Here is a 17216-nt window from a genome sequence, read left to right as displayed (position 1 = left end):
CATGCTCTTTTGATTAAGTGTAACTCTGTAGTATGTTTTGAAAATGGGAATTCTGAGTTTTCCACTTAGTTCTACTTTGTCAAAATTGTTTTGGCTCTATTGAATTCCTTGCATTTCCATTTAAATTTTATGATGAGACTGTAAAATTCTAAAAAGCAGCCAGTTGAATTTTGATGGGGATTGTGTTGAATTTGTATATTGATAACAATGTTACGTATTCCTACCCATGAACATGGAACATCTTCCCACTTATTTAAGTCTCTTTTAATTTCTTTCAGCTATGTTTTCTAGTTTACAAAGCATATATCTTGCACATGCTTTGTTAAAATTTATTCCTATGTATTTTCTTATTTTTCACACTATTGTAGATGGAACTGATTTCTTAATTTCATTTTCAGATTTTTCATTATTTGTGTGTACAAATACAATTTTGAAATTTGTAGCATCATCTTTTTCTTGTGATCTGACAACTAATTTATTCGTTTCAAGATTTTTTGGTGTATTTTGTAGGACTTTATATATATAATATTATGTCATCTACAAGTATATAGAGATTTACTTCTTTTTTTTTTATGACTTATGTACAAGTTTTTGTTTCTCATGGAAAATTTCACAAAAGCATGCAAGAAACCATTGCCTAGTTATTTCTCGGGAGTAGAACTTGAGGTTTGCAGCTGGAAGGAATATCACCTTTCATTGTATATTCCTTTGTCTTTTTTATTTTTTATTTATTTATATTTTTTATTGTTATGTTAATCCCCATACATTACATCATTAGTTTTAGATGTAGTGTTCCATGATTCATTGTTTGTGCATAACACCCAGTGCTCCATGCAGAACGTGCACTCCTCAATACCCATCACCAGGCGAACCCATCCTCCCACCCCTCTCCCCTCTAGAACCCTCAGTTTGTTTTTCAGAGTCCATCATCTCTCATGGTTCGTCTACCCCTCCGATTTCCCCCCCTTCATTCTTCCTCTCCTGCTATCTTCTTCTTCTTCTTTTTTTTCCCTTAACATATATTGCATTATTTGTTTCAGAGGTACAGATCTGAGATTCAACAGTCTTGCACAATTCACAGCGCTTACCAGAGCACATACCCTCCCCAGTGTCTATCACCCAGTCACCCCATCCCTCCCACCCCACCCCGCACTCCAGCAACCCTCAGTTTGTTTCCTGAGATTAAGAATTCCTCATATCAGGGAGGTCATATGATACGTGTCTTTCTCTGTTTGACTTATTTTGCTCAGCCTAATACCCTCCAGTTCCATCCACGTCCGTGCAAATGACAAGATCTCATTCCTTTTGATGGCTGCATAATATTCCATGGTATATATATACCACTTCTACTTTATCCATTCATCTGTCGATGGACATCTTGGCTCTTTCCAGTTTGGCTATTGTGGACATTGCTGCTATAAACATCAGGGTGCACGTACCCTTTCAGATCCCTACTTTTGTATCTTTGGGTAAATACCCAGTAGTGCAATTGCTGGATCATATGGTAGCTCTATTTTCAACTTTTTGAGGAACCTCCATACTGTTTTCCAGAATGGCTGCACCAGCTTGCATTCCCACCAACAGTGTAGGAGGGTTCCCCTTGCTCCGCATCCCCGCCAACATCTGTCATTTCCTGATTTGTTAATTTTAGCCATTCTGACTGGTGTGAGGTGGTATCTCATTGAGGTTTTGATTTGGATTTCCCTGATGCCGAGTGATATTGAGCTCTTTTTCATGTGTCTGTTGGCCATTCGGATGTCTTCTTTGGAAAAATGTCTGTTCATGTCTTCTGCCCATTTCTTGATTGGATTCTTTGTTCTTTGGGTGTTGGGTTTGATGAGTTCTTTATAGATTTTGAATACTAGCCCTTTCTCTGATATGTCATTTGCAAATATCTTCTCCCATTCTGTCGGTTGTCTTTTGGTTTTGTGGACTGTTTCCTTTGCTTTGCAAAAGCTTTTTATCTTGATGAAGTCCCAATAGTTCATTTTTGCCCTTGCTTCCCTTGCCTTTGGCAATGTTTCTAGGAAGAAGTTGCTGCGGCTAGGTCAAAGAGGTTGCTGCCTGTGTTCTCCTTTAGAATTTTGATGGACTCCTGTCTCACATTGAGGTCTTTCAACCATTTGGAGTCTATTTTTGTGTGTGGTGTAAGGCAATGGTCCAGTTTCATTCTTCTGCATGTGGCTATCCAATTTTCCCAACACCATTTGTTGAAGAGACTGTCTTTTTTCCATTGGACATTCTTTCCTGCTTTGTCAAAGATGAGTTGACCATAGAGTTGAGGGTCCATTTCTGGGCTCTCTATTCTGTTCCATTGATCTACGTGTCTGTTTTTGTGCCAGTACCATACTGTCTTGATGATGACAGCTTTGTAATAGAGCTGGAAGTCCGGAATTGAGATCCTGCCAGCTTTGCTTTTCTTTTTCTTTTTTTTTTGCTTTTCTTTTTCAACATTCCTCTGGCTATGCGGGGTCTTTTCTGGTTCCATACAAATTTTAGGATTATTTGCTCCATTTCTTTGAAAAAAGTGGATGGTATTTTGATGGGGATTGCATTGAATGTGTAGATTGCTCTAGGTAGCATTGACATCTTCACAATATTTGTTCTTCCAATCCATGAGCATGGAACGTTTTTCCATTTCTTTGTGTCTTCCTCAATTTCTTTCATGAGTATTTTATAGTTTTCTGAGTACAGATCCTTTGCCTCATTGGTTAGATTTATGCCTCGGTATCTTATGGTTTTGGGTGCAATTGTAAATGGGATCGACTCCTTAATTTCTCTTTCTTCTGTCTTGTTGTTGGTGTATAGGAATGCCACTGACTTCTGTGCATTGATTTTATATCCTGCCACTCTACTGAATTCCTGTATGAGGTCTAGCAGTTTTGGGGTGGAGTCTTTTGGGTTTTCCACATAAAGTATCATATCATCTGCAAAGAGTGAGAGTTTGACTTCTTCCTTGCCAATTTGGATGCCTTTGATTTCTTTTTGTTGTCTGATTGCTGTGGCTAGGACTTCCAATACTATGTTGAATAGCAGTGGTGATAGTGGACATCCCTGCCGCGTTCCTGACCTTAGGGGGAAAGCTCTCAGTTTTTCCCCATTGAGAATGATATTTGCTGTAGGTTTTTCATAGATGGCTTTTATGATATTGAGGTATGTACCCTCTATCCCTATACTCTGAAGAGTTTTGATCAAGAAAGGATGCTATACTTTGTCAAATGCTTTTTCTGCATCTATTGAGAGGATCATATGATTCTTGTTCTTTCTTTTGTCAATGTATTGTATCACATTGATTGATTTGCGGATGTTGAACCAACCTTGCAGCCCAGGGATAAATCCCACTTGGTCATGGTGAATAATCCTTTTAATGTACTGTTGGATCCTATTGGCTAGTATTTTGGTGAGAATTTTTGCATCCATGTTCATCAGGGATATTGGTCTGTAATTCTCCTTTTTGATGGGGTCTTTGTCTGGTTTTGGGATCAAGGTAATGCTGGCCTCATAAAATGAGTTTTGAAGTTTTCCTTCCATTTCTATTTTTTGGAACAGTTTCAGAAGAATAGGTATTAATTCTTCTTGAAATGTTTGGTAGAATTCCCCTGGGAAGCATCTGGCCCTGGGCTTTTGTTTTTTGGGAGATTTTTGATGACTGCTTCAATTTCCTTAGTGGTTATAGGTCTCTTCAGGTTTTCTATTTCATCCTGGTTCAGTTTTGGTAGTTGGTACATCTCTAGGAATGCATCCATTTCTTCCAGGTTATTTAATTTGCTGGCATAGAGTTGCTCATAATATGTTCTTATAATTGTTTGTATTTCTTTGGTGTTGGTTGTGATCTCTCCTCTTTCATTCATGATTTTGTTGATTTGGGTCATTTCTCTTCTCTTTTTGATAAGTCTGGCCAGGGGTTTATCAATCTTGTTAATTCTTTCAAAGAACCAGCTCCTAGTTTCGTTGATCTGTTCTACTGTTCTTTTAGTTTCTATTTCATTGATTTCTGCTCTGATCTTTATTATTTCTCTTCTCCTGCTGGGTTTAGGCTTTATTTGCTGTTCTTTCTCCAGCTCCTTTAGGTGTAGGGTTAGGTTGTGTACTTGAGCCCTTTCTTGCTTCTTGAGAAAGGCTTGTATTGCTATATACTTTCCTCTTAGGACTGCCTTTGCTGCATCCCAAAGATTTTGAATAGTTGTGTTTTCATTTTCATTGGTTTCCATGTATTTTTTTAATTCTTCTTTAATTTCCTGGTTGACCCATTCGTTCTTCAGTAGGATGCTCTTTAGCCTCCATGTATTTGAGTTCTTTCCGACTTTCCTCTTGTGATTGAGCTCTAGTTTCAAAGCATTGTGGTCTGAAAATAGGCAGGGAATGATTCCAATCTTTTGGTACCGGTTGAGACCTGATTTATGACCTAGGATGTGATCTATTCTGGAGAATGTTCCATGGGCATTAGAGAAGAATGTGTATTCCGTTGCTTTGGGGTGGAATGTTCTGAATATGTCTGTAAAGTCCATTTGGTCCAGTGTGTCATTTAAAGTCTTTATTTCCTTGTTGATCTTTTGCTTAGACGATCTGTCCATTTCAGTGAGGGGGGTGTTAAAGTCCCCCACTATTATTGTATTGTTGTCGATGTGTTTCTTTGCTTTTGTTATTAATTGGCTTATATAATTGGCTGCTCCCATGTTAGGGGCATAGATATTTACAATTGTTAGATCTTCTTGTTGGATAGATCCTTTAAGTATGATATAGTGTCCTTCCTCATCTCTTATTACAGTCTTTGGTTTAAAATCTAATTTGTCTGATATAAGGATTGCCACCCCAGCTTTCTTTTGGTGTCCATTAGCATGGTAAATGGTTTTCCACCCCCTCACTTTCAATCTGGGGCTGTCTTTGGGTCGAAAATGAGTCTCTTGCAGACAGCATATCGATGGGTCTTGTTTTTTAATCCAGTCTGATAGCCTGTGTCTTTTGATTGGGGCATTGAGCCCATTTACATTCAGGGTAACTATAGAAAGATAGGAATTTAGTGCCATTGTATTGCCTGTAAGGTGACTGTTACTGTATATTGTCTGTGTGCCTTTCTGGTCTATGTTGCTTTTAGGCTCTCTCTTTGCTTAGAGGACCTCTTTCAAGATTTCTTGTAGGGCTGGTTTTGTGTTTGCAAATTCCTTTAGTTTTTGTTTGTCCTGGAAGCTTTTTATCTCTCCTTCTATTTTCAATGACAGCCTAGCTGGCTATAGTATTCTTGGCTGCATATTTTTCTCATATAGTGCTCTGAATATATCCTGCCAGTCCTTTCTGGACTGCCAGGTCTCTGTGGATAGGTCTGTTGCCAATCTAATGTTTCTACCATTGTAGGTTACAGATCTCTTCTCCCGAGCTGCTTTGAGGATTTTCTCTTTGTCTCTGAGACTCAGAAGTTTTACTATTAGATGTCGGGGTGTTGACCTATTTTTATTGATTTTGAGAGGGGTTCTCTGTGCTTCCTGGATTTTCATGCCTGTTTCCTTCCCCAAATTAGGGAGGTTCACTGCTATAATTCGCTCCATTATACCTTCTGCCCGTCTCTCTCTTTCTTCTTCTTCTGGGATCCCAATTATTCTAATGTTGTTTCGTCTTATGGTATCACTTATCTCTCAAATTCTGCCCTCGTGATCCAGTAGTTGTTTCTCTCTCTTTTTCTCAGCTTCTTTATTTTCCATCATTTGGTCTTCTATATCACTGATTCTCTCTTCTACCTCATTTATCCTAGCAGTTAGCGCCCCCGTATTTGATTGCACCTCATTAATAGCCTTTTTGATTTCTACTTGGTTAGATTTTAGTTCTTTTGCTTCTCCAGAAAGGGTTTCTCTAATAACTTCCATATTTTTTTCAAGCCCAGCTAGTATCTTTAAAGTGATGATTCTGAACTCTAGATCTGACATCGTACTAATGTCCATATTGAATAGGTCCCTGGCAGTCGGTACTACCTCCTGTTCTTTTTGTTGAGGTGATTTTTTCCGTCTTGTCATTTTGTCCAGAGGAGAATAGATTAATGAGAGAACAAAATGCTAACAGGTAACAACGTTCCCAGAAAATATACTCTAAACAAATCAGAAAAGACCTGAAGCAGTGGGAAAAGAAAGGGAAAGAGAGAAAAAAGAAAAAGAAAAAAAAAAGGAAAAGAAAAAGATATAAAAACAAAACCAGAACAAAACAGAAAAAAAAAACCAGAATGTGATCAAATATGATCAGGCTGGTATATAGATCAGTGCCACACACTAGATTTTGGGTGTATTTGGTCTGTTAGAAGAAAGTGCCTCCCAAAATTTTAAAGAAAGAAAAACCTTATGTATGTACAAAAATAAGGGTTGATATGATGAAGGGATGGAATATGACTGTAAAGATGGAAATTATAAAAAATTTTATAAAAGGAATTGATAAGAAGTTGTTTGAAAAAAGAAAGAAGAGGATTAAAAAAAGAGAAAAAATAAAAGGGAGAGAATGTGATCAGGCAGGGGAGTAGAAAAAAACCATACAATAGAGATTTAGGGTATATTTTGATCTGTTAGAAGAAACTATCTCAAAATTTTAAAGAGAGAACAACTTATATATATATAAGCCAAAAATACGGGTAACTACTATGAAGGGATAGAATATGACTCTAAAAATGAAAAATAAAAATGTTTTTTTTTTTTTTTAAAAAAGGGATTGATAAGATGTTGGTTGAAAAAGGGAAAAAGAAAAATTCAAAAAAAAAAGGCAGTTAAAAAAAAATTAACTTTGAAAGACTAAAGAATCATGGTAAAAAAGCCATGAATTCTATGTGCATTATTCCCCTAGCGCTGGAGTTCTGCCGTTCTCATTGATCGGTAAACTTGGTCTTGGCTGGCTGTTCTCGCTGATCTTCTGGGGGAGGGGCCTGTTGTCATGGTTCCCAAATGTCTTTGCCGGAGGCAGAATTGCCCCACCCTTGCCTGGTCCGGACTAAGTAATATGCTCGGGTTTGCTCTCCGGAGCTTTTGTTCCCTTCAAGCTTTCCGTACAACTTTGGAGGCGGAGAGTGAAAATGGCGGCCTCCCAATCTCCTCCCCGGAGGAGCCGAGATCTCGGGGCTCCACTCCTCAGTGTGCCCCCAGAGAAAAGCCGTCAGTCACTCCCGTCTCCCCAGTCTCCGGCCGCACTCCGTGCTCACCCGGCCTGTGACCGCGCGTTTCTATCTCTGGCACCCGACCCCTGGTGGAGTCTCCTAACCCAGCAGATCCCTGCGGTGCACTCCCGTGCGGCTCCTCCCGGGGGAGGAAGGTGAGTCTCCCCGGATCTGCCGCTTGTTGGGTCCCTGCTGGAGGAGCAGTGGCCCGACGGTGCCGCGGATCACGGTTTATGGCAACCCCGAGCTGAGAGCCCGCGCCTGGGCTCCGCCTCTGCAGCCGGCTTCCCTGCTCCGATACCTGGGAGCTCTGCCGCACTCAGGCACCCCCGGTCTTTCTGTGACCCCGAGGGTCCTGAGACCACACTGTCCCGGAGGGTTCCACCCCCCGCTTAGCCACCAGAGTGACGTCCCTCGGCGGAGCAGACTTTTAAAAGTTCTGATTTTGTGCTCCGCGGCTCTATCACTTGCCAGAAGCGGCCGACAGAGGCCCCCCCCCGCCGTCTATCCTCCCGAATATCGCCTCAGATTCACTTCTCCGCAGGTCCTACCTTCCAGAAAGTGGTCGCTTTTCTCTTCAGAGTGTTGTTGCTCTTCTTTTTTTCGATCTCCTGTTGAGTTTGTAGGTGTTCAGAATGGTTTGATCCCTATCCAGCTGAATTCCTGAGAGGAGATGAAATCCAGGTCTCCTACTCCTCCACCATCTTGCTCCGCCCCCTATATAGCTTTACTTCTTACTTTCCAATCTAGATGAATTTGATTTCATTTTCTTGTCTAATTGTCCTAGATTGTACCTTAGTACAATGTTGTTTAGGTGTGTAGGAATGGACATCCTGTGTTGTTCCTGATCTTAGGATGAAACTAAAATGAATCTTTCACCATTAAGTAAGGTATTAGTTGGAGTTTTTCATAGATGCCCTTTATCTGGTTGAGGAAGTTCCTTTCTGTTCCTAGTTTTTTTGAGTGCTGTTAGCATGAATGAGTGTGGGATTTTGTCAAACACTTTTTGTTCATCTATTGAGATGACCATGTGGTTTTTGTCTTTTATTCTGTAAATATGGTATATTGCATTGATTCAATTTTGGAATGTGAACTAAGCTTGTATTCTAGGATAATCCAATTTATATACAATGTTGCATATCCTTTTTTATGTTTCTGGATTCAGTTTGCTAGGATTTTGTTGAGGAATTTTTGCCTACATTCATAAAAGATATTAGTCTGTAGTTTCTTTTCTTATGTTGTATTTTTACGGTTTTGGCATGAGAGTAATACGGGTCTCAGTATTAGTTAGAAAGAAGTGATTCTCCTCCATTTTTTGGAAGAGTTAGAAAAGATTGATGTTGACTCTTAAAAAAAATACCTTTTTTAACTTTAAAGAAGTTTGATGGTATTCATCAGTGTAACCATTCGGTCTTGGGCTTTGATTTATAACGAGTTATTGATTACTAATTTAATCTCTTTACTCTTATGGGTCTATACATATTTTTCTATTTCTTACTGAGTCATTTTCAATAGTTTGTGCTTTTCTAGGTATTTGTTTATTTTATCTTATTTATCTGGTTTGTTGGCATACAACTGTTCATAGTATTCTCTTCTCATAGTAATCCTTTTAATTTCTGTAAGGTAGGTAGTAATATCCCCTCTCTTATTCTTTAGTAATTTGAATCTTCTCTTTTTTTCTTGGTCATTCTAGCTAAATGTCAATTTTGTTGATCTTTACAGGGAATAAAATTTTGGTTTTGTTTTTCTATTAATTATTACTTTCTGCTCTAATCCTTATTTATCTTGTCCTTCTATTTCTTTTTTCAGTGTCTGAAGGTGGAACTTTAGATTGTTCATTTGAGATTTTACTTCTTTTTTATTGTGCATTTTACATCTCTCAATTTCCCTCTAAGAACTACTTTCACTGCATTTTAAATGTTTTTAATTGATAGTCTTTATGTTTTCTTTTTAGCAGTTTAAGTTTACAGGAAAAAAAATGAGTAAAAAGTACAGAGGTTCCATTACTCCTCAAGCCAGCCACCCATTTCCCCTATACTCATTTTAAAGATTTATTTATTTATTTGCGTGAGCATGGGCGAGACAGAGAGAACAAGAGGGAGAAGGTGAGAGAGAGAGAGAGAGAGAGAATGTACAGGATGTGGTGGGGAGCAGAGGGAGAGGGAGAGAGAAACCCCAACAGATTCTGTGCTGAGTTTGGAGTCCGACTTGGGGCTTGACCCAACAACCCCGAGATCAGGAGCGTAGCTGAAACCAAGAGTGGGAGGCCCAACTGAGTGCGCCACCCAAGTGCCCCTCCCCTATATTTAATATTTTGCATTACTGTGATATATTTGTTACAATTGATGATCCAATACTGATACATTATTATTTTATGAAGTCCATAATTTACATGAGAGTTCACTCTTTGTGTTACAAATTATATGCATTTTGACAAACATATATAAAGACATGTATTCATCATTATAGTATCATACATAATAATAGTTTTATTGCTCTAAAAATCCTGTTATACTGCTTCACTTATTCATCCCTTCCTCCCTCCTACAGAACTCCTGTCAACTACTGATCTTTTTACTGTCTCCGTATATTTGCCTTTCAGAATGTCACATATTTGGAATCATACAGTATATAGCTTTTTCAGATTGGCTTCTTTCACTTAGTTATGTGCATTTAAGTTTCCTCCATGTCTTTTTGTGGCTTGATAGCTCATTTCTTTTTAACACTGTTTAACATTCCATAGTATGGATATAATACAGTTTGTTTATTCATTCACCTCTTGAAGGGCATCTTGGTTGCTTCCAAGTTTTGACAATTATGGACAAAGCTGCTATAAACATTTGTGTGCAGGTTTTCCCTATATCAGAGCTGAGGATCTCAGCACAGATGGGACTGTGAAGATATTTTTTTGTGCTCTAAAACTTGCTGCCCATTTCAAGAACTATGGAAGATTTCTTTCTGTTTCAGAGCCTGGGCAACTTTTTAGTTCTTTGATTAGTTTTCTTAGTTCTCCAGTCCTCCCTCTGATTTTTTGTGCTTTGGGAGATGTTACATCACATTGATACCCTGCCCCCAGTCTTCAGAGGACTACTTTAGCTGTTATCTTGTACTAGTTCAAGATTTGGAGTGTTGTGGAGATATGTCGTTCAACTATTATTAGCTTTCATCAGCCTCTGACTTTTACTCATACAAGACCTGCAGTGACTCATAACAGTTTCTCTCAGTTCTCCTGCACAACACAACTGGGGTGGGATATCTCTTTCATCTTTAACCCTGTTACCAGATTTTACTCTATTACCTCCATGCACTTAGGAAGACTTTGAGAAGTAGTTGATGCGTAGGTACAAATTAACTCATTGAATGAGATTCCTTGGGAATCTAAAATGTGACGCAATCAATAATGTTTCTTTAAGAAGTTTAGCAGATATCTTCTTACCCTTATCCAGAACATTTTTCTAGGGATGAAATGGCCATGGGTCTCTCAGGAATGGCTTCTCTTTTTCTGGAAAATAGTTCATTTTTGTTACTTTGCAGCCTCAACTTTCTGACAGTATTGGAAAAACACCATACTTTTTTGTTATGTAACTTGGTTTCATTCATAGGGTGGGAGTAATGGTCTTTTGTGATTTTTTTTTACATTATAATCTAAAGTGTAGGGTCTACTAACCTTTATGTTGGATTTTGTCAAATGCTTTTCTGCATCAATTGAAATAATATGTTTTTCTCCCTTTATTCTATTAATGTGCTGTATTACATTGGCTGTTTTTCATATGTGAACCACCCTTGCATTACAGATAAATCCCACTTTGTCATGATGTATAATCTTTTTAATATGTGGCTGATTCAATTTACTAGTATTTTGTTGAGGAGTTTCACATCTATATTCATCAGGAGTGTTGGTGTGTAGTTTTATTATATTATGATGTCTTTGTCTGGATTTGGTATTAGGATAATGCTGGTCTTATAAAATCAGTTAGGAAGTGAGCCCTGCTATTCTATATTTTGGAATAGTTTGAGAAAAATTGGTACTGATTCTACATTACTTTTTCAAATAAATAATTTTTATTGAATTATACTTGATATACAATGTTATATTAGTTTCAGGTATGTAACATAGCGATTTGACAGTTTTATACATTATGCTATGCTCACCATGATAAGTGTAATTACCATCTGTCACTATACAATGTTATTACAATATTATTGACCATATTCCCTATACTGTTCTTTTCATCCCTGTGACTTATTTATTTTGTAATTGGAAGTTTGTACCTCTTAATCCTCTTCACCTATTTTGATAATCCCCTAGCCCCTTCCCCTCTGGCAACCACCAGTTTGTTCCCTGTATTTATGATTCTGTCTCTATTGGTTTATTTGTTCATTTGTTTGGTTTTTAGATTCCACATATAAGTGAAATCATATGGTACATGTCTTTGCCTGATTTATTTTCATAGCATAATGCCCTCTAGATCCATCTATGTTGTTGCAAATGGCAAGATTTCATTTTTATAATATAAATAAAAAATAATATAACTGAGTAATATTCCATTGTATGTATATATCACATTTTCTTTATCCATTCATCTGTCAGTGGACATTTCCATTGTTTCCATATCTTGGCTATTATAAATAATGCCGCAATAAACTTATGGGTTCGTATGTCTTTTTGAGTTAGTGTTTTTGTTTCCTTTGGGTAAATACCCAGTAGTGGAATTACTGGATCATATGATATTTTTATTTTTATTGGCAGAACACCCATACTATTCATCAGTAAAGCCACCTGGTCCTGGGTTTTCTTTTCTTAGGGAAAAGACTCAATCTCCTTACTTGTTGCAGGTCTGTTCAGATTTTCTTTTTTCTTTTTAAATTTTTATTTACATTTTAGTTAATTAACATACAGTGCAATATTGGTTTCTGGAGTAGAATTCAGTGATTCTTCACTTACATACAATAACCAGTGCTCATCACAACAAGCGCCCTCCTTAATACTCATTACCCATCTAGCCCCCTGCCCACCTCCCTCCATCAACCCTCAGTTTGTTCTCTCTCTTTATGAGTCTCTTATGGTTTGTTTCCCTCTCTCTTTTTCCCCCTTCCCCTATATTCATCTGTTTTGTTTCTTAAATTCCACATGTGAGCAAAATCATATGGTAATTGTCTTTTTCTATCTGACTTATTTTGCTCAACATAATACACTCTAGCTCCATCCATGTCATTGCAAATGGCAAGATTTCATTCTTTTTGATGGCTGAGTAATATTCCATTGTATATATGCCACATCTTCTTTATCCATTCATCAGTCAATGGCTATTGTTCACAAAGCTGCTATAAACATCAGGGTGCATGTACCCCTTCAAATCTGTATTTTTGTATCCTTTGGATAAATACAATGTAGTGCAATTGCTGGATCATAGGGTATTTCAATTGCAGGATCATAGGATAGTTTTATTTTTAACTTTTTGAGGAACCTCCATACTGTTCTCCACAGTGGCTGCACCAGTTTGCATTCCCACTAACAGTGTAAGACAGTTCCCCTTTCTCTGCATCCTCACCAACACTTCTTGTTTCTTGTGTTGTTAAATTTAGCCATCCTGACAGGTGTGAGGTAGTATCTCATTGTGGTTTTGATTTGTATTTTCCTGATTATGAGTAATGCTGAGCATCCTTCCATGGTCTGTTAGCCATCTGGATATCTTCTTTGGAAAAGTGTCTATGTCTTCTGCTCATTTCTTAACTGGATTATTTGGGGGTTTTTTGGGTGTTGAGTTTGATAAGTTCTTTATAGATTTTTGATACTAACCCTTTATCAGACATGTCATTTGCAAATATCTTCTCCCATTCCATAGGCTGCCTTTTAGTTTTGTTGATTGTTTCCTTTGTTCAGATTTTCGATTTCTTCTTGGGGAAATTTGTTAGTTTACAGTTGATCATACTATTTTCTTATAATCTTTTATTTCTATAATATGATTAGTAATGCCCCACTTTCATTTCTGATTATAGTTATTTGTGTCTTTTTCCCCTCAGTCCAGCTAAAGTTTTGTCAATTTTGTTGATCTTTTCAAAATACTAGCTGTTGGTTGTGTTACCTATTGTTTTTTAATATTCTCTATTTAATTTATCTCTGCTTTAATACTTATTTCCTCTGCCAACTTTTTTTTTATTTGCATTAACTTTTCTAGTCCCTTAAAGTGAAAGTTAGGTTTTTTGAGCTCCTTCTTTTAAATGTAGGCATTTGTAGTTAAACACTTTCTTCTAAGCCTGCTTACCATAAGTTTTGGTATGTCGTGTATGGTATGTTATATTCATTTATCCCTAAGTATTTTCTAATTCCTATTTTGATTTTTTCTTTGACCAATTGACTAAGAGTGTGTTATTTCACTTCCATGTATTTGAGAATTTTCTAGTCTTCCTTCTGTTACTGATTTCTAGCTTTATTCCATTGTTTCCAGAGAAGATACTCTGTAAGATTTCAAGCTTTAAAAATTTTTGAGCCTGGCTTTATGGCCTAACATATGCTCTATCGTATAAAATGTTCCATGTGCACTTGAAAAGATTGCGTATTCTGTTTTTGATGGGTGCAGTGTTCTATAGATATCTAATTAGTTTATAATGTTCAAATCCTCTACTTCCTTACTGATCTTTCTAGATATTTATCCATTGTTAAAAGTGACATATTTAAGACATTTGATTTAAAATATTTGTCTAGGAAGTTCTATGTCTGTGCTTCCTCAAGGACAGTTTCTCTTAATTCTTTTTAGTAAGCCATAATTTCTTGTTTCTTTTTCTACTTTGCAATTTTTTAATTGAAACCTGGACATTTTAAAAATTATCCTTTATGAACTCTTTCAAAAAATAGAAAGAGGACACTCCCAACTAATTATTTGAAACCAATATTACCTTGATACCAAAACCAGAGAAAGAAAGTATAAGAAAATAAAACTATGGACCAATATTCCTTGTGAATATAGACCAACAATCCTCAACAAAATGTTAGCAAAGTGAAACTAGTAACATATAAAAAAGATTATACATTATGACCAAGTGGAAACTATTCCAGGAATTCTAGCTTTGTTTAACATGCAAAAATCAATCAATATAATACAGCATATGAATTGAATAAAGGATAAAACCACTTGACCATGTCCATAGTTGCTGAAAAAACATTTGACAAAATCCAACATTCATGAGAAAACACTTGACAGTGAATTGGGAGAGGCGGAGCAAGATGGCGGAGGAGTAGGAGACCTGGATTTCGTCTCCTCTCAGGAATTCAGCTGGAGAGGGATCAAACCATTCTGAACACCTACAAACTCAACAGGAGATCGAAGAAAAGAAGAGCAACAACTCTCTCATCAGAAAAGCGACCACTTTCTGGAAGGTAGGACGTGCGGAGAAGTGAATCCGAGGCGATATTCGGGAGGATAGAGGGCGGGGGAGGGGCCTCCATCGGCCGCTTCTGGCAAGTGATAGAGCCGCGGAGCACAAAATCGGAACTTTTAAAAGTCTGCCCCGCTGAGGGACGTCACTCTGGTGGCTAAGCGGGGGGTGGAACCCTCCGGGACAGTGTGGTCTCAGGACCCTCGGGGTCACAGAAAGACCAGGGGTGCCTGAGTGTGGCAGAGCTCCCAGGTATCGGAGCAGGGAAGCCGGCTGCAGAGGCGGAGCCCAGGCGCGGGCTCTCAGCTCGGGGTTGCCATAAACCGTGATCCGCGGCACAGTCGGGCCCCTGCTCCTCCAGCAGGGACCCAACAAGCGGCAGATCCGGGGAGACTCACCTTCCTCCCCTGGGAGGAGCCGCGCGGGAGTGCACCGCAGGGATCTGCTGGGTTTGGAGACTCCACCCGGGGTCGGGTGCCAGAGATAGAAACGCGCGGTCACAGGCCGGGTGAGCACGGAGTGCGGCTGGAGACCGGGGAGACGGGAGTGACTGACGGCTTTTCTCTGGGGGCTCACTGAGAAGCGGGGCCCCGAGTTCTCGGCTCCTCCGCGGCGGAGATTGGGAGGCCGCCATTTTCACTCTCCACCTCCAAAGCTGTACGGAAAGCTCGCAGGGAACAAAAGCCCCGGAGAGCAAACCTGAGCAGATTACTTAGCCAGGAGGGGGCAAGGGCGGGGCAATTGTGCCTCCGGCAGAGACATTTGGAAACCACGGCAACAGGCCCCTCCCCAGAAGATCAGCGAGAACAGCCAGCCAAGACCAAGTTTACCGATCAATGAGAATGGCAGAACTCCAGCACTAGGGGAATACTGCACATAGAATTCATGGCTTCTTTACCATGATTCTGTAGTCTTTCAAAGTTAATTTTTTTTAACTGTCTTTTTTTCTTTTTTTTTCTTTTTGAATTTTTCTTTTTCCCTTTTTCAACCAACATCTTATCAATCCCTTTTTTAAAAAAAAAAAAACATTTTTATTTTTCATTTTTAGAGTCATATTCTATCCCTTCATAGTAGTTACCTGTATTTTTGGCTTATATATATATAAGTTGTTCTCTCTTTAAAATTTTGAGATAGTTTCTTCTAACAGATCAAAATATACCCTAAATCTCTAGTATATGGTGTTTTCTATTCCCCTGCCTGATCACATCCTCTCCCTTTTTTTTTCCTTTTTTTAAATCCTCTTCTTTCTTTTTTCAAACAACTTCTTATCAATTCCTTTTATAAAATTTTTTATAATTTCCATCTTTACAGTCATATTCCATCCCTTCATCATATCAACCCTTATTTTTGTACATATATAAGTTTTTCTTTCTTTAAAATTTTGGGAGGCACTTTCTTCTAAAAGACCAAAATACACCCCAAATCTAGTGTGTGGCACTGATCTATATACCAGCCTGATCATATTTGATCACATTCTGGTTTTGTTGTTGTTGTTGTTGTTGTTTTGTTTTGTTTGTTTTTGTTTTTATCTTTATCTTTTTCTTTTTTTTCTTTTTCTTTTTTCTCTCTTTCCCTTTCTTTTCCCACTGCTTCAGGTGTTTTCTGATTTGTTTAGAGTATATTTTCTGGGGACATTGTTACTCTGCTAGCATTTTGTTCTCTCATTAATCTATTCTCCTCTGCACAAAATGACAAGACGGAAAAAATCACCTCAACAAAAAGAACAAGAGGTAGTACCAACTGCCAGGGACCTACTCAATACGGACATTAGTACGATGTCAGATCTAGAGTTCAGAATCATCACTTTAAAGATACTAGCTGGGCTTGAAAAAAATATGGAAGTTATTAGAGAAACCCTTTCTGGAGAAGTAAAAGAACTAAAATCCAACCAAGTAGAAATCAAAAAGGCTATTAATGAGGTGCAATCAAAAATGGGGGCGCTAACTGCTAGAATAAATGAGGCAGAAGAGAGAATCAGTAATATAGAAGATGAAATGATGGAAAATAAAGAAGCTGAGAAAAAGAGAGAGAAACAACTACTGGATCACAAGGGCAGAATTTGAGAGATAAGCGATAACATAAGACGAAACAACATTAGAATAATTGGGATCCCAGAAGAAGAAGAAAGAGAGAGAGGGGCAGAAGGTATAATGGAGCAAATTATAGCAGAGAACTTCCCTAATTTGGGGAAGGAAACAGGCATGAAAATCCAGGAAGCACAGAGAACCCCTCTCAAAATCAATAAAAATAGGTCAACACCCCGACATCTAATAGTAAAACTTACGAGTCTCATAGACAAAGAGAAAATCCTGAAAGCAGCTCGGGAGAAGAGATCTGTAACCTACAAGGGTAGAAACATTAGATTGGCAACAGACCTATCCACAGAGACCTGGCAGGCCAGAAAGGACTGGCAGGATATATTCAGAGCACTAAATGAGAAAAATATGCAGCCAAGAATACTATAGCCAGCTAGGCTGTCATTGAAAATAGAAGGAGAGATAAAAAGCTTCCAGGACAAACAAAAACTAAAGGAATTTGCAAACACAAAACCAGCCCTACAGGAAATCTTGAAAGGGGTCCTCTAAGCAAAGAGAGAGCCTAAAAGCAACATAGACCAGAAAGGAACACAGACAATATACGGTAACAGTCACCTTACAGGCAATACAATGGCACTAAATTCCTATCTTTCAATAGTTACCCTGAATGTAAATGGGCT

The sequence above is a fragment of the Neomonachus schauinslandi genome, chromosome X, assembly GCF_002201575.2.
Source record: "Neomonachus schauinslandi chromosome X, ASM220157v2, whole genome shotgun sequence".
NCBI classification, from domain to species: domain Eukaryota; kingdom Metazoa; phylum Chordata; class Mammalia; order Carnivora; family Phocidae; genus Neomonachus; species Neomonachus schauinslandi.
The sequence above is the reverse complement of the archived record's forward strand: the minus strand, read 5'-3'. Positions refer to the sequence as shown.